Below are 21870 nucleotides of genomic sequence, written 5' to 3'. Positions count from 1 at the left end.
CGGTGGATCAAGTATTTGGAGGCCATAGGTTTTGTATAGTGTGAATGGAGGATTCTGGTTTTATTGTTCTTAGTTTCTAGCCAGAGTTCAGTATCTAATACAGGTAATCTATGGTTAGTGTGTTTAGTAGGGTAGTCTATCGTAACTTTAATACTCTGGTGGATGGAGTTAGCTATTTGCTGGATGCTCTCCATAGTCTTAGTTTCTATTTCTATTTTAGGGGTGCTCTCTTGTGGGGGTGTCTTTACCACTAAGTTGATATCATCGACATATCGAGAGTACACATTCACGAGTATGGAGTTCTGTGTCAGGCGTTCCTTAAGCCTTCTGTCCCACCATACCATGAAGAGATTGGCCACATCACCGGCGATACTAACACCGATGGCTGCCCCCTCGTCCTGGGCGTATAATTTGTTGTTAAATTTAAAGGTGTGGCCTTTTAGGGTGACCTTTATACTAGCTCCTAGTGCATGTGCGATCATTTTCTTTACCTGGTGGATATTAGTGGGGGTCCGTATGGCTCTGGTCCATCCACTCCATCTCTCTATAGGGGTCTTCCTAGCCATAGAGGTAATTGTGGGTGGTCTACCTCTTAGACGTCTACTAGGGCAGAAATCTCTAAGGTCGTATCTATCTAGATATACATCGTCATATGTCAATCTAAGTAGGAGGCCCAGGTCTTCTGTGTTGACTTTTTGGAACTCTACCTCGCTCTCGTTGATCATCTCCACGCACTTTTCCACTGCAAAATCCACGTCGATAGATGGGTATAGTGATACCACATCCATGCTACCCACTATACACCCTGTCAGGTTGCAAGTGTTGTTGCAGTACGTATTAACAGAGTATATAGGTGATACAGACACTCCCCATACACACATGCACTTACAAAAGACACAGACACATTGAAAGACACGCATGCGTAGACACATACAATAGGAATACAGAATACAAAATGGCTGATATTTAGCAAGGTGAGACACACATAAGAAGGAAGGAAACAAAGGACCACTGATGAGGTCACAGAAGTGTGACGAAAGAACTCTGGCCGAAATAAGATTAAGATTAGTGTAATATAAAGCTGAAGCAAATTAACACCAAATATACAGTGCGTGTGTTTTTATTGGCTAAACTGGCAATATGACCATCCCCAAGTACAACAACATCTGTTTCAACACACGATTTCACATCAAAAATCTTGCAAAACAAATATATATATATATATATATATATATATATATATATATATATATATATATATATATAATATACTTAGTTATATATGTGAAATGAAGACAAAGATGATTGCTAGAGCATCAAACAATAACGTATCGATCAAACTGTTGGCGGTTAAAACAATTGGACCAAGTGAATCAGAGACTCTTTTACTGTGTGACACTCGAAGATGGAAAGAAGTCAAGAAGTCAGAAGATATCAAACGCTATACTTAACCTTTAGCTTTTCCGTGTATGTAGTGCAGTTGGATGCTGTGTGTGTGTGTGTGTGTGTGTGTGTGTGCGTGTGCGTGCGTGCTTGTATGTGCGTGCGTGCTTGTATGTGTGTGTGTGTGTACCGTTGTCTCACATTCCTCGGCAGTATTTTAGTTAAGCGAGTAATCTTTAAGTTTACAATATCAGTTTCACTTTTCTTTCTTTCTTTCTTTCTTGAAATGCCCCTTGTTTTGAAGATTTGCCTTTTCTGAATTTCTTTCTTGTGTTTCATTTCTCTCACACATTTTGTCTGTTTATTTTCATTCCCCGTTTTTGTTTTGCTTTTTTTTTTTGGTGCTGGTGGTGGGGGATCTGTCAAATGTTGGTCTTAAGAATTATTTCGAATCGTGTCTTAGAATTGTTACTATTTCTCTTGTTAATCACACAAACAAATCGCTTGAGAAACAAAACAAACAAAACAAAAAAATCTATATGATAAAATTATAATGTTGTAAACTTGAGTTTCGCCGGTCAAGAGCTGCTCTGTCGGTTGGTCTGTCGGTTGGTTGATTACTATTTTAATTTTCGGCGATAAGATATACTTATTCTTGTTGATGCTGTTGTTCAAGGTCGGCTCTGATCGAATAAACAGACTTATATAGCACGCTGGTCATTGGACGACCAGGTGAAACTCACTGATCCAAAGCACCGATTGCCGTCCAGTTGAGGTATCTAGCTCTATCATATTCATATATATATATATATATATATATATATATATATATATATATATATATATATATATATATATATATATATATATATATATATATGCATATATATATACACACACACATATATATATATATATAATACAAAGAATATATATACATGTATACACACATATATGTACATACTTACATCTACATGTGTATATACATGCATATCAGGGTACAGGACGTTAGAACAATAAACTACAGACAACGGAACGAACACATAGGAAAACGGAAAGCCCCTTGGAATATCCCTTCATCAGCTGTCTCTATTCTATCTAGACGTTTCGAAGACCAGACAGGACGTACTCTAGAATAGTCTCTTCCTGAGTAGTGGATCAACCAACTACACAGAGGATTCCAAGCTGGCAAACACAAACCAAGACAGGAAAAAATGGACAGTGAAAACAACATTCAAAAGCCGTACGGCCAAACGCAAATCTGAGGTAGAACGCTAGTAGTTCGTCTTGCCTTCACAGCGGCTGGAGTGAAAAGAAAGCTGACCACAGGTCACACGAGAGCAGAGAGGATGGTGGAGGGAGGAAGTGGAACAAGGAGGAAGGGACAGAAGCAGTGAAGTAGAGGCCAGGACAGAAGGGTAGATAGGAAGATAGAGGAAGACAGGTAGATAAATAGACAGAGAGGATGGTGGAGGGAGGAAGTGGAACAAGGAGGAAGGGACAGAAGCAGTGAAGTAGAGGCCAGGACAGAGGTATAGATAGAAAGATGGAGGAAGACAGATAGATAAATAGATATATATATGTATATATATATATATATATATATATATATATATATATATGTATATATATATATATATATATATATATATATATATATATATATATATATATACATATATATATATATATATATATATATATATATATATATATATATATATATATATATATATATATATGTATATATATATATTCATAAAAATGAGTACACGGTTGTGTGTGTACGTGTGCGTGTGTGTGTGGGGGGGGGGGGTGCCTCTGTGTGTGTGCGCGAGTTATCAATGATAAAGTCACAAAGCTTCAGAAGTCAAAAAGTCTCCTCTTGAAACAGATTGTGAGACTTTTGGTTAATGGTGATTCGTTATCAGCATTAAGTATTTTATCTTACGCATTAAGCATACATAACTTACACACATACATACACACATATACATACATATAGCTACATATAGAAACATACGCATATAAATACATACATACCGGAAGGATAATCCCGAGGACAAAGAAATAAGAACCCACAATATGGTAGAAGCCATAGCCACTCATGATAAAAAGGAATACTGGTTGAATGTACCAGTGAAGACCTCAACAAAATATAAGCACAACAGACCTGATATAATGATTTGGGATAGAGAAGAGAAACTGTGCACAGTTGTAGAAATTAGCAGCTCAGTGGATGTTAACATAAAGCTGAAGATCAGTGAAAAAGAGAACACCTATGCTGAACTATTGAGAAATCTGCAGTTACTCTATCCAGACTACAAGTTCAGGTTTATACCTGTAATTATTGGGGCCCTGGGATATGTAATACACTGCCTAAATACCAATCTTGAGAAATTAGGCTTCTCAAAACCAGAAAGGGGAAAGATGATTTGAAGACTACAGATCCAATCCATCACTGGAACTCTAAAAATCTGTAAAACTTTCCCTTTTGCCGAACCGTTAAATTACGGGGACGTAAACACACCAACAAACGATGGTGGGGTGGGGACAAACACAGAACACGCATACTTTCATACATTATATATATCTATATCTATATCTATCTCTCTCTCTATATATGTATGTATATATACGACAAACTTCTTTCAGTTTGTGGTGGTGGTGATTTCTTTTATTCGCCGCAGGTGCATCAGATGAGGAAGACATTACAAGGACAGTTTACAATTTGTGAGGTGTTTTATATAAAGAGATGAAATGAGGGAAAGGAAAGGAGGGGAAAATGAAAGAAGAAATATTTAAATCCATGCAAAATATACTAATGTATAGACAATAGTTTGCGTGGTTTGCAAAGACACAAAAACCCCCCCAAAAAACTGCAGTTTTTTAATCAGAAAGAAAAGAATTTTGTGCAATGGTTTATAATTATGTTCTTATAGTCTTCTATCCAGCGCCGTCCGCCCCTTTTTCATTCATTTGCCTGGGTCTGTGCCTGTGTTATTTTATTTCTAATGGAAATTACTAAAGAAGGCAAGGATGTATTTAATGAAATTATATTGGACATTGGCGCAACACCAGTCACGTTTCTGCTCACTTATAACATAATGTTCTACCAATATTCCAATATCGATAAAGATATTGTTTTAAATATTTATTTAAAAAAAATAAGTCACGATTCATGTAAACCCCCAGCTCCCCATCACCACCACCACCACCACCACCACCGCCGCCGCCATTGCACACTCTTGACATTTACCGCCCTGTTGTGAATTCACAACGATTCTGGGAGTGAAAAACAATAACCCACAGGTTCCCACTGACCTAGTCACCACGGCAACGACCAATCAGAAAAGAGAACCACAGCCTGCAACACTGTACTAATTATTGTGAATGACAACATCTGAAAACATGGCGTCGCCCACGTCACTGATATATTTAGAAAATGTTTTGATCTAAATACAAATGTTTTTTTTTTTTATCATGATCTCGTTAAAAGTTGGTTGGTGACCGGTGGGTAAGAATTGAAAAAGGTCTAAATTCATGAATCGGATAAATATTCAAATGTTATTTAGAAAGTAAAGAAACAATTTGCGTCCATATTAAATGCAGTCTGAATATTTACTTTTAGTCAGGAGAGAAGACGACAGTTTCCGTAACTCATCAATTGAGGCTTCCAAGGAGGAATGATGAGTGGGTGGGGGAGAAGGGAAAGGGTCGGTGGTGGAGAGGAACCTGACTCGAATGCTTAGAACAAAATGGACTCCATTGATGACACTCAAGATAGCACCAGCGTTGGGCATATTACATCGGCTGACGGGTGAAGTGTACCAGCCATGGACACCATGGAGGGATTTGAGTTCAGAAAGAAAAGAAACGGAATAAATACTGCAACATAATCCATCCATGGCGTTCATACAGTAACGCTAATTCACAGCCCTTGATTGGGGGCTTTCTTTTTGCCTTTTTCTTCTATCGACCCCGAAAGAATAACAAAATTGACATGGCTGGGATTTGAACTCAGTGCGGTGCAGAGAATCGGAATAAAGCACGACTCATATTTTAATCCCGAAAACAAGATATTGTTCTTAAAAATATATTATTTCTGTTAAAGCATTAGATTGTGTCGACAGTATTAATTTGCCCCTCTCCTCAAAATTTCTGACGATGTGCTTGGTTTAGAAACAGTTATGTAAATGACTTGTGTGTGCGCGCGTGCGCGTTTGACTTATCAGATGGCAATTGAATGCATGTCAAGAGGCTGTTTGTCAACTTACAGTCCAATTGTCAATACTGTCATACTTACCAAGCTGGTTTAGAGGTTTCAAACACAATCGCCTGATCTCATCTCTTCACTAAAGAACTGGGTTAGGGATGTTTTTAGCACCCCCCCCCACTCAACTCCAGGGGTGAGTGGTGGTAGAAATAATTATAAGTCGCCTGTTATTCAAAACACACGTGTGCGCGCGCTCACACACACACACACACGCACGCACACACACTTACACACGCGCGCAAACACACACGTATGACAGAATTCTTTCAGTTTGCGTCTCCCAAATTCATTCTAAAGACTTTGGTCGGGTCGAGGTCATGGTAAAGGTACTTGCCGAAGGTCCGATGCAATGGGACTGAACCTGGAACCATGTGGTTGGGAAGCAAGCTTCTTACCACACAGCCAACTTGCGTCTATACGTACCTACCTACATACATACATACTAACACATACATATATATATACATACGTACGTACTTATGTTTACATACATACGTACGTACGTATATATATATATATATATATATATATATATATATATATATATATATATATGTATACGACGGGCTTCTTTCAGTTTCCGTCTACCAAATCCACTCACAAGGCTTTGGTCGGCCCGAGGCTATAGTAGAAGACACTTGCCCAAGGTGCCACGCAGTGGGACTGAACCCGGAACTATGTGGTTGGTGAGCAAGCTACTTACCACACAGCCATATATGTATGTATGTATATATATATATATATATATATATATATATATATATATATATATATATATATATATGTATGTATGTATATATATGTATGTATGTATATATATATATATATGTATGTATATATATATATATGTATGTATATATATATATGTATGTATATATATATATATATATATATATATATATATATATATATATATATATATATATATATATATACATATAGATGCATGTATAAATAATACAAAATGGGACAAGAATACAAACATCCGGACAGTTAGGTGATACAAAAATGGGACAACAAAACATCCAGAGAGACGATACAAAGACGAGTCATTCGAAGTTTTCTTTCCTCAGTCGAGTTCCAGATTATCTTCGCAATTTCGACTGATTATACTCGAGGTTGCTTCAATCTGGCCAGTCCCAAGGAAAAACTAAGCTAAGAGCATTAGATTCTTTGGAAGAAAACACCGAAAGTATACAAAAACAAGGACGGGAAAAAAATGGACAACGTTACACAAATATAATAAAAATAATAACAGGACATGACAACAGGTGTCTTTCGACTAAGGACGAATTAAATTAAGCTGGCGTGTGTAGAAAGAAAGCCTTATGACGGGGATACAAGATTTCACAGGCACAGGGGGGAATATCGATGTGCACAGACAATATATGTATGTATGCATGTATGTATGTATGTATGTGTGTGTGTGGGGCGGGGGGAGAATTTGTCTTGCTGTTTGAAAATACTCCTGAATCAAACAACAAAATAAATTCTCCTGTATTTTTTCCTGCGTGGGAATACATTTCTTCTCTCCATATAGGCGCAGGCGTAGCTGTTTAGTAAGAAGCTTGCTTCCACTTTATCGTTATTCAGTTGGATTGTTGGTTTTCTTGGCAGTGCGACGTTTTTCTCTTGTGTAATGGAGGGGCGTCGAGCGATGAGTTGTGAGGAATTAATTTCTTCCTTAAAATTTGAGTCATCTGAGAAGGAATTAGGGGAATGTTTAAAAAAGATAGACAAAGAGATGGGGAATAAAAACTATGCAGCGACGGCGGCTAAGGGAAGAATTGAAGAAGTAAATCTGAAGGAGTTGAGCGAGTTCAAGGAAACGCTTGAAAGGGAGGCGAACGATGTGAATGTGGCCTGGCTGGTGGCCAACAGCCATCGTCAGCACAGCAACTGCCCGACCTTAAACTCTACTAGACAAAGGACTTATAGTTACAAAAAAGAGTAGAACACATTTATGGCCTAATTATTTTGCATAATTTAAGCAAATATGAGTTAAGAAAGATAGGGTAAAGTAGCGAATGGCATGTATCCGAACAACGTAGACAAATAGAGATCTATCAAATATCATACAACATAAATTTTTAATTTATAAAAATTATCCTCGTCTCTCCAGGATGTGTCATAACCACCAAATGGCAATTAAGGTCAGCTCTACATAAAAGGGGGAGATAATTGCAACAATTAAGCATTCTCGAAAGCTGGTATGTAATCGGATGTGATGCTCCGCATGGCCGTGACCCAATCACTGAAATAATCTTTTGCTTATTTCAGTCATTGGACTACGGCCATGCTGGGGCACCGCCATGAATGGTTTTAATCAAGCAACTCGACCCCAACGCTTATTTCTTAAGTCTGCTACTTATCCTATCGGACACATTTACCGAACCGCTAAGTTATGTGGACAAAAACAAACCAAAACTGATTGTCAAGCGATGGAGGAAGGGGGACAAAACGCATACACACATTGGGCAGCCCGAGGCCATCGTGCAAGTGTGCCGCGCAGAGGAACTGAACCCAAAGCCACACAGCTATGCCTGCTTGCGCCTGTAATGCTTAGAAATGTTTCAAATTTCGGCACAAGGCCAGCAATTCTAGTGGGGAAGGGTTAATCGATTAGTTGACCTCAGCGCTATTTGAACTCAGAATGTTTAGTTACGAGTCGAAAATAAAGTTGTTATGCGTTTTGTCCGGCACGCTAAAATTCTGGCAACTCATCGCTTTCAAGTCAGCAAAATGACTGGAATAGGCTTCTATTGTATCTCATTGTTCAGTCATGTTTATCTAGGTACATCTCTCTCTCTCTCTCACTTTTTTTTTGTCGATTAATCTAGAAACTGGAAGAAGTGACATTTTGTTTCTCTTTCTTCTTTTGGTTTCTTAAAAAGAAATAAACCTGAACGGCGAAAATAAAAGAAATCGCTTTAACTTTTAGGTTTTGTTTCGTTTTACTTTGTTCGGTAATATCTCCATTTAAAGTGACGTCATGTAGCCATGTGACCTCCCTTCAGCTTCAAACCAAATAAGGTAAGTCGACGTCTATTTGTCAACCTTGGACCACGTGGCTAACACAACTTTTTTAGCGGTTCTTTAACTTTCTTCTCTTCCTTCTCCCTCCCACTACTTCTCTCAATCTTTCTCCTTTTTTTCCTCGACCTCTCTCCCTCCTCCTCCTTCTCCATTTCCTCTTTTTGTCTGCTTAACCTTACTCCTTTTCTTTCTCCCTCTCCTCCCCCTCCTTCATGATCCTTCACTCTGTCACTCACTTTATCCAAACTTTTCTTTCTTTCCTTACTTAAAACCCGTTCACTATTTACTCTCGTTTCTTACTCCTGCTCTATTGCTCTTCTTCACTCACTGTCGGTTACTTCAAACTTATTTTCTTCTCTCTCCTGTTACATTTAAACCCGGTAAGTTTTACCAACATCCTTATCAAATGTTATTACTTATACTCTGTCATTCCATATCATTACATGTCCCATTCATGTTACTTTATCCGTCTCCCCCGTGGCGATATTAATGAAATCGGGTGATCTTTGATTATAACGTACCACGCACAAATAATTAGTTTGGAAATCGTTATTTGGCAATGAAGCAATTTTAGGGATTATTATTATTATTATTATTATTGCAGTAGTAGTAGAAGGAAAACAAATTAGTAACTATTCTCTGTTGGGGGTCTTATACATCTCTCATCTAATTGTATGCTTTTCATGAAATTGAATTATTTTAATTTTGTCTATTCTTGGTCTTCCCTCATTTTTCCTGACCCCTCAACATTCAATATACTGTTCCATTTCATACAACCCACCCCGCACCACCAATAATTCTTCTTTTCATTGGTAATGCTTTCCCCCCTCCCTTCCACCTCCATTCGTCTCCTTTGTCACAACAAAGAAATGATCTTCTATTTTATTTCGTTCTTGAAAAAATGATAACATAAAGATGACTTTTTTCTCCCTTATTGTTTCCCTTAAGATTATTTAAACGACGGTTGTTCATGTTTTCTCTCTGTTTATTGTTATTGTTTATCAACTCTGCTCTTTGTTTACAATTTCTTTTGTTCAACGTGCTGAGAGAGAAACGTCACAGAATAATAATAATGTTTAAATGAACAGCACTGAACAACCAGGACAACCCGAAATAACTAAATTTAACTGGAATGTCTGAGTGTGTATGGGAGTATCTGTGAGTGAGTGTATATTTGTATATAAAACTCTGAGATCTGATGTGTCGGAGTCCTTTGTTTATCCGTCATCCGATGTGCAGAGAGAGGGGGGATGTACTTTTTTAAAAACTTATTCATACATAAAATATTAATACAACCAACAAACTCAAGCAAGTAAAGCGTGTGTGTGAATATAAAAAATAAAGATTTTAAACTCTATAACTTTACCGCCCTTGTTTTATGTCTGTATGTGTAGACAAAACAAAATACATACACGCTCCTATGTGTGTGTATATATATTTCTGACGCAGGCTCGGAAGTTGTATACATGTGTGTGTGTGTCTCTGTAATATATATATATATATATATATATATATATATATATATATATATATATATATATAAATCACCTCGCTTTTAGAATGGTTTTTGGATAATACCATACTATATTCTGGTGCCTAAACATAAATACCATATTCAATTTTGAATCTAAATCTAAATCTATATATATATATATCCTTTATAATTTAAATACGAATTAGTAAGTTAATTACATACAGGCCCTTTTTTCTTTCAATTTTCTAAGGACGGATCACAATATATATATATATATATATATATATATATAGATATATATTCATTTAAAATACAGAGATGCCTGTAATAGGATATATATATATATATATATATATATATATATATATATATATATTGTGATCCGTCCTTAGAAAATTGAAAGAAAAAAGGGCCTGTATGTAATTAACTTACTAATTCGTATTTAAATTATAAAGGGACCCTGAATCATATAATTTCAAGGATTCTCCCTTGTTCGTTCAGAGTCGAAGCATTGTTAATCGCTCCATTGATCCTTTCTCCTTGTACTGGTTGGTAGTCTCTCGATCTGATATGGATCTTGGACTTCTTCTGGCCGACTGTTATTTAACATCAATTTAATAATAGTCTTCTGAAAAATGCATTTTTTCATAGTGAGGTGCAATTCTGCATTTCGTGTGAACGAAAGGCATCGCAAGCTGATCTTTCGATATAAGTACGTAAAATGGCCAACAAAGGCTCAGCAGGCGTTGTTCTGTTGTGTATTTGCGATATATCTTGCATTCAACATTATTTCTCCCCTGTTAAATATGTTTTGCGTCCTGGATTTTAATGAACGATTTTGCAAATGAATCTCTTCGGTAATTGGCGAAAAATTGGTTAATGGTTGTTGTGGCTTCCACTACACACACCTTTTTCAGTATCTGCACCTGATCTTAGCTGAAATAATTGCTAGATCCTTTTTACAAAGCAATAAATTTATCTTGCAAAGATACTCTTTTACTTGTTTCAGTCATTTGACTGCGGCCATGCTGGAGCACCACCTTTAGTCGAACAAATCGACTTAAGACTTTCACTTTGGGTTACTATATAGTTTAAGACCTGGTCACGAAAACAAAACTATATATTAACCATTCTTTGTAGTACTTATTCTATCAGTTTCTTTTGTCGAACCGATAAGTTACAGGGACGTAAACACCAACATTGATTGTTAAGCAATGGTTGGACGACAAACACACACACATATATGTGTGTATGTGTATATATATATATATATATATATATATATATATATATATATATATATATATATATATATAATAATTTTTAAAAATTGGTCTAATAGAATCTCAATATTTTACCGCTGAGGGGTGGAGGGTTCCTCTAGGTTATAAGAATTGATGTAGAAATATATTTTCCAATGTCTTGCACATTAGTCAGTAGGGTGGATTAACGAGAGATGGCTGCTGTTTCTGACAGGTTGGTCGACCACCTGGAGGCTCCTTGCCTGTATAATATGTATTATACCACTCGACCTATATATATATATATGTACGTATATATGCATATACTCACATATTATTTGTATTATTATACATACATATACCTATAATAACAACATGCTTTCGTGGGTGTTGAAGTGTTGCGGCAAACGAGGTGACTGGCGAGGTTTGCTTGTCTGTTAGTCGTAGATTGTCCCAGTATATAACAAATTAAGTGACATGAACAGCGTGAGAATTCTCCTCCCATTTATAAAAACTCGCTTCACTCTCTGTTAACATAGAATAAAGAAACTTTCTTTCGTCTCCTTTCACCGTTTTAATGCTAATATAATAACAGTAATGTATGTCATGTTAATACAAGCGTGTACAGACACTTACTGTATAGTTAAGAAGCTCACTTTATAACCCACGTAATTTGGGTTCAATCCCATTGCGCGGCGCTTAGGGTAAGTGTCATCTACTAAAGCTCCGGGCCGACCAGTGTCTTATGGGAAAATTTTGACATTTTGTTTCCCTTCCCCAACCTGTACCCTTCCCATGAGGTATGGACATTCGCAGCACACCAGCCAGTCCCCAAATTTCGCCTTACCCTTTCACCTTTTAATACATTCTTCGTTTGGTACAAAGAAATGGTTGTTTCCATTTACTTGAAATCTCTCCTGTTTCAGATTTACTTCTTTGAGTGGGGCAGGAGTATTTTCACTGGCACCGATACACATAGGATGGGCTTCCATAGTTTCCGTCAGCTAAATTTTTCTGAAGCCCTTAGTCAACCGGAAGGTTAATACATTTTCCAAAGGATACTGGTTTCATTTCAGAGCCCCAAAGTAGATTTTTTTTTCCCGGTCAAAGTTTGTTTTTTGAGGGCAAAAAGTCGAATGCGATTACAGAAAGGTTTAAATTTTACAGAAAAGTCGGAAATCTTTCGGTATTAGTAGACAACGTCATTCAGTCAATCAACATTCCCTAGGCTAGGCTGAAAAAAAAAGAGTGAACGATGTCGTCTTCTAAAACCTGAAGATCGTCTAATTGTCTCATCTATCTGCTGTTAATGGTTCTCTATCCTGTTAACATTCAATACACTTTTGGTGATTAATTTTGCCATTCTTAAGAACCCAGTACTGTAACAGCTTGGTTTTCAAGGGTCCACAATTATTCCATATTCTGCCAAACAACCTCAGAGATTTGCAAGGTGTAAATGCGGAGGTCTTCAAAGAGCGTCTGGAGAAATTTCTCTCTGAAATATCAGATGAAACCACATGAAAACAGGAGGCACAAAGAACAGCAGCTTCACCCAACTCGCTCTTTCACCAAAAACCGTACAGAAAAGAAACCTAAACACGCTGAAAGGCAGTACTCCAGCATGGCCCCAGCCTCTGGCTGAAACCAGTGAACGATATGTGATGGATCTTGGTTAATCCTGACGATGTCACATTAACCGTTTTTATAGGACTTCATCAATATTCTTCCTGGTTGCTTTCATTACTTAACAATTTTGATTTTGTAGGGAAATACTCAGTTTTAGATAACAGAAAGGATGAAACGTGGCACAGTGTCACACAGTGGCATGAAACCCGGAACTATCAACATGTTTCTATGTGAACTTAAGGTTCAAGCATGACTTTAATATAATAAAATTGTTGTTGTTGGTATTTTTGTCCAAACCGTCTGCAGGTTCCCATGGTCATTGTTCTTTCAACTACAATTACTTCTATTTTTGAATCCGACAAATTTCTCACGTTAAGTAAACCACGAGATTTTGTATGAAGTTGTAGAAACGTGATCCAACCAGAAGCTTCTTTTAGGTGCTCATTTGTCTTGCTAGAAATAACAGAATTCCTTTTAAACTATTGATTACTAAAGGAAAGACAGGTTAATATAAAAACAAAGCAGGAATGGTTGTGGTTGAAACGCTGCTGATTATCAATTGGAAATTATTATTGTTTAGAACTAAACAATAATTTGTAGAAACACCAACTGGAAGATGATGATGATGCTTGAAATATTTTTGCCCCCAAAATCCCTTCTTTCTCCTTTGAGAATGCTCACTTTATTCTGGGCTTAAATCAAGATTCAATACCTGTTTAAATCAGGGTTGATAATTCTTTAATTTCAAATCTTTGATTTGCTCCTTTTCTTTTTCTTTCTCTTCGCTCAATATTTCAACTCAAAAAGAGGGAGAAAGTGAAATTATTGAAGGGCTGAAAAGCAAGGCAGCAAAATTTTCAGCAACTTTCCACATGTTTTCTAATTCCTTGAATGCAATGTTGTAAAGGAAAGTCACAGCTGGGGCTGTGCCTTCATTTTTATTGTTCTCTCTCTCTCTCTCTAAGAGAGAAGTGTTCTTTTTTATGAGGTGTCAAGAACTTGTAAGAAATTATTTAGAATTAAAAATCAAAGCATTGTGTTGCTGTAGAATTAATTGCAAATGGGATTATATTCTACTGCAGGGTGCACACACACACACACACACAAACACACTCCCCCCCCCCTCTCTCAACTATATATATATGAGTTTTCAAACGAGAGTACACATCTTCAAGGGTCTGCTAGGAATAATTATGGAAGTATAATCACAAGCAACTAATTTTCAATCGTACTCAGATTTAGTAAATAATATTTATAGAACCAATTCTTTGTTTGAAAGTAAATATAATAAACAAATGACACTGTTTTTATGATTGTCTCCAACCATTTTACAATATATTCTTCTCTCAAAGGTGACGCCAACACGTGATGTGTGGCTATGCTGGGAGAATGATATAAATGCTTTAAACATTGACTCTACCTTCACATCAGACCTTTGTTAGACAAGATGCAGTCAGTCTCTGGTTTTAAAAACATTTTGCTTTCGCTTTTGGCACTCGGTGAGAAAACCTCAATGTATCCGCATTCCACAGTATTGAATACGGAAATAACGAGATTGTGTCATTCTAGAAGAGGTGATATGAGTGGAACTTCTTTCATGGTCTAGAATCCTCTGGGGTTGCAGCAACCCTGAGGTCAAATTTTGTTGCTTCTTACAAATATAATCCTTCATTTCAAGAGACAAATCTTGACTTAGGAGTTATCTGATCTATGTTAAAAGATGCCATGATTAATTATTATTCATAAAGCTAACAAAGAAGGGACCCTTTTGATTGCCTTGTTAGAAATAGCAGTTAAAATTTTGATCAAATTGAAGTCCATCGTCTAAACCAAGATTTATCAAGCAATTTTTTTTTTCTCTTTGGACCCCCCCCCCTTAATTACTGATTTATTCTGGGGACACCCACGACCATTCAATGTTTAAAAACTAGTTTTATACCTTTTTTCAAAATTCCTTTTCTCTTTTTCTCACATCAACTTGTTTAGGTTGAATTATGGAAAATGTTAAAGAAACCCAGACGTTTCTTGCAATACCAGTATATACATCTAAAACATAAATATTTTTAGGGGTCTTTAAAATACTATTGTGTATCCCTAATTTGTTAGTTGTGTGGATCCCCCCCCCCCCGAATGTTATATGGACCTTGGTTGAGAACCACTGGTCTAAAGGATACATAGAAAAATCTCCTATAAGACAGGATGGTCATATTGGAATGCTTGTGGTTGTCTGTTTCTCTCCTCAAATGACATGACATCCGTCAGAGAGAAGACTTCAACAACATGAAACTCCTGTATCTTGGGCAAGTATCTCCTACTATATCCTTAGGCCTGTCGCATGCTTCTTTGTCCCCACCCCACCACTTGATAACCGGTGTTAGGTTATTTACATTCCCCTAGTGATTTGGTTAAAGAGACTGATAGAATAAGTACTGGGATTGATTTGTTTGATTAAACTCTCAAGGTGTTGCCCCAGCATGGCCGCAGTGCCATGAGTAAAACATGTAAAAGGTAACATATCAACTGATATTTGCTGGTAAATGGGGTTTCTTTTCAATCCCCCGGAATAGGTTCTTCGGTCATAAAGGGTAGATTGAATAGAAGTTACTCCTTAGTCAGCAGATTTGATTGAAGGCATTTTAGGCGTGGGCAGGCTTGTTTAAGGGTGTGGTTTGAGTGCAATTGTGTACTATCTTTACAGGTTGAGAGACCACAGTCCTCTCTCCTCTCCCTTTCTCTCCGTTTTTGTGTTTAACAAGGACGTCTCCTCCTCCCACCACCACCACCCATTAATATATCTCACCACTTCTAAACCAACACAACTAAATGGGTTACGATTGTATCAATGACTGAAATATACTAATGTGTGTATGCATGGATGGAAATGCTCACCCAGATAAACTTGCACTTCATTATAGAAGCCAAGGAAGCTATAAGGCGGAGGGGGGGGGGGGGCAGAAGCACTCAGCTTTTAGTGCACTGCACCTTGTAGCAGAAACAGATGTAAGCTAATGAAGGTCATTACATAATTCCTGTTCCCTTGTCATTTTTATATATGTGTGTGTGTATATGTATACGTGTGTGTATGTATATATATATATATATATATATATATATATTACCCCTCCAACGCTCCATTCTCCGAGCTTTTCGGCGCCTCCAGTCCGACCCCTCCACCTCCCACATCTTCCCTAATCGACCCCTCCCCTCCTTCAAACGAGCCCACAACCTACGGGACCTCTTGGTCCACAGCTTCTTCCCCAACCCAACCTCCCAACCTGGCTCTTTCCCCTGCTCCCGTCCACGCTGCCGCACTTGCCCTTACCTCTCCAACACCACCCTCCTCACCAGCACCCATCACCGACCCTATCGCATCACCGACTCCTTCACCTGCACGTCTACCAACGTCATATATTGCCTCTCCTGCTCTCTCTGCCAATCCCTGTACATCGGACAAACGGGGCGGCGCCTGGCCGACCGATTCGCGGAACACCTCCGAGATATCAACGTCGGCAATGACACCCCGGTGTCACGCCACTTCCGTTCTGCCGGCCACTCCTTGCGGCAACACCTGTCTGTGTTTGGATTGTCCATGCACAGGGGCCATCCGGACTCCCGTTTGCGCCGTGAACAGGGATTAATCTTCTATCTTCGCTCCTTTGCGCCACATGGGCTCAACTCCCCTCCACTCTTCATCTAACCCCCTCCTCCTATCTCTCTCCCCCACCCTCCCTCCTACCACCCATCTCTCCCCTCCCCCACCTCCTGCTCCGACTCCTACTTCTTTGTACCTCTCTTCATACTTCTCTCCACTCCCACTTCTCTTCACCCCTACTCTTTCTCTCCTCTCTCTTACTCTCTCTCACTCTCTTCTCTCGTACTCCCCCCTCCCCCCTCTCCCGTACTCCCCCCTCTCCCGTACTCCCCCCTCTCTCACTCTTACTCTCTACACTCTTACTCTCCTACTCTCTACACTCTTACTCTCTTACTCTCTCACCCTTACTCTCTCACTCTCTTCCCCTCTCTCTCACTCTCTTTCTCTTCCTTTCTTCTTCCCCCCCATACCCCTCTTCCCTCTCTCTCACTCTCTTTCTCTTCCTTTCTTCTTCCCCCCCATACCCCTCTTCCCTCTCTCTCACTCTCTTTCTCTTCCTCTCTTTCTCCCCCCATACCCAACTTCCCCTCTTTCTCCCCCCATACCCACCTTCCCCCTCTCTCAATCCCCCTTCCCTCTCTTATACCCACCCTCTCTCCTCTCTTCCTCTCCCCTCCCATACCCATCTTCCCCCTCTCTTACATCCACCTTCCCCTTCTCCCTCCTCGTCAACACCCCCTCATAAGCTCATCCCACCACACCCCAACACACTCCTACTCTACCTTCCCACTCCACCCCATCCAATTCCTTACACCCACCACCCACCCCTACCCACATACCCCTACCTCTACCCCACACTCCACCCATGCCTTCCCCACCTCCCAACACCCTCACATCACACCACACCAAAACCCTTGCATCACACCACGCACACCACACCAATACCCTCGCATCACACCACGCACACACTACAACTGACCAACTACTTTCTCCCTTTCTCCCTTCCCCCATTTTCACACTACATACGTCAAGATCACCAGCAGTCTACCTCCCACACACAGCCCCTCGTTCCCGATCACCGTTTGTTATCTCCCCCTTTCTTAGCTCTCCTGAAATAAGAATTTCTAACTTCCGGTCAGCCATTGTTATGATCGGCCATTATTATGATTGACCGTTGACTGAACACTATTCAATTTTTTTTCTCCGTGTTTTTCTCCTTGTCTCCGTATTCTTTCTGTTGAAGAGCGTAGCTCGAAACGTCAAAGACTTTCCGTATTCCCGAGCGTCATACTAATATATACTTTTGTTATTTACACCACCTGTCCTCGTCTGTTGTTATTTTTTGTATATTCTCCCATATATATATATATATATATATATATATACGTGTGTGTGTGTATATATGCGTGTGTGTGTGTGTATATATATGTGTGTGTTTTATTTATTTCATATCTATGAAGTTAATTTCTCATCAGACCGTTTCAAAAGTTATCTTGTGCTTCCAAAACTCATTTCTTCCGATGGTCATCTTTTAACGACTGTAGATTCCGATTCTGTAAAATCGTAATCGGCGGTGATGGTCATGGGTTTCTCTTGAAACTTTTTCAGTTCGGATCTTAAATTTCTTCCGACCATTTGATTTCAAATTTTCATATTTTTGACACTGATGTAGTTTTGAAAGCTGATAACAAAAGTCACATTTTTTTTCATTCTAGAAATTAAGGAAGTGTGTGTGTGTGTGAGAGAGAGAGAGAGAGCGCGAGAGAGAGAAAGTGAGTGTATTTGTTAATTCTGACAGCGGCAAACAAGGTTTCACTCTGATGTGTTTGATGTACCATCCCAGACTCTTCTTGTCGTTGACAACACAGATCTTCCTCGTCTCGTTTCTAGGCACATGTAGTCTTTCAGTATCGCTTTTGAGATAGGCGAGCTGGCAGAATCGTTAGCACGCCGGGCGAAATGCTTAGCGGTATTTCGTCTATGGCTACGTTGTAAGTTCAAATTCCGCCGACTGTTATTTTCACTGCATTGAAAGTGCTTTACGTAGGATGCTCATGTTACCTAGTGGTGCTATTTTCTGTGTTATATGCATTTGCAAGTCCTGGTGTTTTGGTTATGTATTTGACTGAATGTTGTTATCTCAATGACAATATATTTATATAAATTTCTAAAGCAAATATTTGTCCAGCTGCAATGTCTTTCCCCCCTTAACTCTTCTAAACACTTCAGTCACGAAGGAGTGGAACTAGATATCATCTTAGGTTTAACACCAATCAAACCTGTGATCTGACATTCCAGCCTTGCCCTGTCTTATCCACCACTTTTTTTTAATAGGGAGGATGGTATGGCTGATATTTCTAGTAGGTTCAATGTTCATCCAGAGGTAACACTTTTGGCTCGGAGCAGCCATGTCAAAGCAACAACTTTTTTCTTTTTTTAAAAGAGTCAAATATTTCTGTCCGTTCGTATCTCGCCCTCATTCTCATCACTGCACACAGAAGCAAAAGTTACACAAATCCTACTACAAACGACTCTCTAAAAGTCATCAACTGCTCGATGGTCCACAACCAATGCAAACATTTGAAAACATTCGAGGCCTGAGAACCCTTCAATGGTCTACTTGTGGGTCGTGGTGCACTTGTTGCGGACCCATGGCCTAGACTTCTTTTTGTAATGGACCCATTTGCATGTTTCACTTATAAAAATATCTCCCTACCCACCATTTCCATCATTAATAAAGCTTATAAGCGAACTTTGTGAGATCTTCTGAACGGCTCACTTCTGCGATAAAGAAAAAGAAAAAGCAGCCCCTATTTTAATTCCGGTAACTTTGAAATTAAAATAATCTAAAATGCTAAAGTGTTTCTCATCACATGATGGTTGTATACTCATGGAGACATACAATAATTATGTTCAGCACTGGTTTTGATGGTGAGCAAGTCCAATTGGTCAGTAGCCCCTCTTTAAATTTTCCGTTCGAGGTGAAGTTGAACTCTCATCCTTCACCCCTGTCGCCTCAGGGCTGGGAGACATTGGTCTATTACTGGCTGATTTAAAAAAAAAAAATTCCTTTTCTTTATATATATATATATATATATATATATATATATATATATGGTAGAACTATATAATGTATTTGCAGAAGCGTGGTAGTTTCAAAGAACAATAAGGTGGTTCTTTGGAAATAAATACCCCGGAGACTCCCGCTGAATGGAAAAAAAAAAAAAAATAAGCGGACGCTAATTTAATTAAAGGGTAGGGAGGTTTGCATTCATAATCGTATTACTTGTCCATAAAAATGTTTTAAAAAACAACCAAAAAGGCAAATCTCCTTCTGTGTCTTAAATAGGATAAACATAGAAATATCGTTCAAATGGCACTTTGTACGGGAGACGCCTGCTGTTTGTAAATTCGGGGGAAAGAAACAGTCAACTTCTCTTTTTATCTCTCTCTCTCTCTCATTCTTGTATTAGTGGTGTGCGCGTGTGTATTTCTGATCGCAGCTAAGACTTTTGGTTGAGGACAGTTGGTTGAATTCCAAGTCTTTAGAACAGAATTTCCTGTTTTATAAGAAGGAAATGCGTAGCTGGGGGGGGGGGGGGGTAGGGATAGAGGGTGATTAAAAATAAGTTTCCGATACTTCAAAGCAGTTTTCTTTAACTTTTCTGAGATTCATCTCTATTGAGTGGGTGGGTGGGTGGGTGGAGATGGAGAAATGATGTTAGAAATAGAAAAATATTTGTTGCTCGTTGAAATGGTGATTGGGGGGGGGGCGTTCATCGAATCGTCGTCAGTGGTTCGAGCGTTGGGCAGCATCTTCTTTTGCATTCTGAGTTCAAATCCGTCGTGGTCAGTTTTGTCTTTCATCCTGCCGGGATCGATAAAAATAAAGTACCAGTCATGTATTGGGGGGGGGGGGGGTCAGTGATCGACTAGTCTCCCTCCTCAAAGTAACTGGTTTTTGTACCTAGAAATCATTTTTGTTTCCGTTGTCAGCGGCCATGCTGTGGCACTACTTGCAAGACTTTTTCAGTCGGACAAATCGACTCTGGGGTGGTGTGATTTTGAAGAAATTAAGATCGAATCTAACAGGAAATTAAATTTCGAGTCTTAAAGAGTTGAAACGCGATCTCCTGAGCAGACAGGGTGCCTGCAAGTTTTCGGCCTTTCTAAACCTCATCAGCAAAAGTCTTTTTGGAAATCTATTTCCATCACTTGGTTGATTTTTGAGTGTGGCCATGCTGGGGCACCGCCTTGTTTTTAGTCGAATGAGTCGACCCCAGTTCGTCCTTGTTTGTTCATCTGATTTCAATCTGTCCCAGCTGAGTTTTTCTCAGAGCAACAACAACAATAACAATAACTGCACCCAGACTGTGTGTGTGTATAGAGTGAGTAAATCTGATCAACATTTCTCTCATCCGTCGTCGGCCAATTGCTGTGAGGTCTACACTGGTTTGATGTTTTCAAGAAGACCAAAACCTGTTTGAAGTTGTCTCACGGACATAATTAACACATTACTCATTAATCTCTTCTTCACCGCGTAAATAGGCCAGAAAGTTGTGTTTCACAAGTTCGTTTCACATCTATGCAGTTACGAGTTGCACTCAACTCATTATTTTTTGTTTTGTTTTTACTTGAGTGTAAAGGACGGGGCAGGGCCCATAGCCTTTACCTCACGCACCCTCTCATCTACACCATTGAGATCGATGCCGTTAATGTTTCTATTGACCCTTTATAAGACAGCACTCATGGGTAAAGACAGGAGCAGGGATGGGACTCCAGAGGGATGATCTGTTTAGAAAGGAAGAACCGGGATGGGGGGGGGAGTGATTAGTGTTGTGCTTAGAATGGGATGCTGGACATTACCCTCAGTGTTGAGTAGAGGCGGCATCAACCCAGCTTTGGGAAGCAGAAGCCGCTGAAGTCGCGGTAGAATAAACCGAGAGGAGACAGCTTGTCTAGGTTCTCTGATATTACCTCAGTCAAGCAGGTGACCCCTTTTCTAGATTCTGGGAGCAGCAGCCTCAGCACTCTCAGATGGACTACAACTAAGCAAGTGCATCAGGTCGCCGCCCAACTCCTTGTCCATTAAATTTTGTTAAAAGGAAACTTTAGAAGTTCATTGGGGTAGACTTCATCTATCTCTGTTTGACACTTGTATTTGGTCCTTGGAGGTCAAGTTTTTACTTTAGTCGCAAACGTTATTTCTTCCTGTTCACTACGGGATCTGCATCATTCCTCT

The 21870-nt window shown here is 39.0% G+C and overlaps 1 protein-coding gene across 1 annotated transcript in view; it reads left to right on the top strand.

Annotated features, from left to right (window-relative positions):
• The first annotated feature begins 9004 nt into the window (after nucleotides 1-9004).
• The window catches only part of LOC106878465 (uncharacterized), a 51085-nt gene continuing 38219 nt past the window's right edge, over nucleotides 9005-21870 (top strand). Inside the window, exon 1 of the mRNA XM_014927680.3 lies at nucleotides 9005-9075. The gene's annotated coding sequence lies outside the window, so the exon portion shown is untranslated. The remainder of the gene's footprint in view (nucleotides 9076-21870) is intronic.

Source organism: Octopus bimaculoides, chromosome 20, assembly GCF_046866305.1.
Source record: "Octopus bimaculoides isolate indiv1 chromosome 20, ASM4686630v1, whole genome shotgun sequence".
NCBI classification, from domain to species: Eukaryota; Metazoa; Mollusca; class Cephalopoda; order Octopoda; family Octopodidae; genus Octopus; species Octopus bimaculoides.
Note: the sequence above shows the minus strand (reverse complement) of the source record. Positions and strands in the feature narration are given on the sequence as shown.